We start from the raw sequence: 700 nt of genomic DNA, 5'->3' as shown, positions 1-700 counted from the left end.
GGTATGGAGGGAGGGGTGGAAACCGTGGAAAACTCGTCTCCGTGATTGAGCGGGAGAGTAAGTAGTATAGGACATTATCCATTGTTAGGGAACGGTTGTAATGGTAGTGAGAATGTAGAATCGTCTTTGGAGCGGACCTGGGAGTGGCAAGCATAAGGGACGAAGACGGGGAAACATGTCGGATGCGATCATACCAGCACTAAAGCACCGGATCCCATCAGAACTCCGAAGTTAAGCGTGCTTGGGCGAGAGTAGTACTAGGATGGGTGACCTCCTGGGAAGTCCTCGTGTTGCATTCCTTTTATAATTATTTTTTGCGCCTCGTGACAAACATATCGCACGTGCGCGATATATATTAATCCCGTTATATTATTTTTGACGTTTGCGATATGTTTATGCTCGATGCAGATTGCTCGCGCGTCTTGGGGCGGCTTTGTGGCGCGAAGAGCGCTTTCTGAAAGGGGTGGAAAAAACTCGTGTTGCTGCGGTATGGAGGGAGGGGTGGAAACCGTGGAAAACTCGTCTCCGTGATTGAGCGGGAGAGTAAGTAGTATAGGACATTATCCATTGTTAGGGAACGGTTGTAATGGTAGTGAGAATGTAGAATCGTCTTTGGAGCGGACCTGGGAGTGGCAAGCATAAGGGACGAAGACGAGGAAACATGTCGGATGCGATCATACCAGCACTAAAGCACCGGATC

The 700-nt window shown here is 49.1% G+C and overlaps 1 non-coding gene and 1 pseudogene across 1 annotated transcript; both read left to right on the top strand.

Annotated features, from left to right (window-relative positions):
• Positions 1-180: 180 nt before the first annotated feature.
• Positions 181-299, top strand: LOC119343329. Its single transcript, XR_005166027.1, has one exon. It is a non-coding gene; the product is annotated as a 5S ribosomal RNA (ribosomal RNA).
• Positions 300-666: 367 nt separating this feature from the next.
• The window catches only part of LOC119343358, a 128-nt pseudogene continuing 94 nt past the window's right edge, over positions 667-700 (top strand).

Source organism: Triticum dicoccoides, unplaced genomic scaffold, assembly GCF_002162155.2.
Source record: "Triticum dicoccoides isolate Atlit2015 ecotype Zavitan unplaced genomic scaffold, WEW_v2.0 scaffold12325, whole genome shotgun sequence".
Lineage (NCBI taxonomy): Eukaryota > Viridiplantae > Streptophyta > Magnoliopsida > Poales > Poaceae > Triticum > Triticum dicoccoides.
Note: the sequence above shows the minus strand (reverse complement) of the source record. Positions and strands in the feature narration are given on the sequence as shown.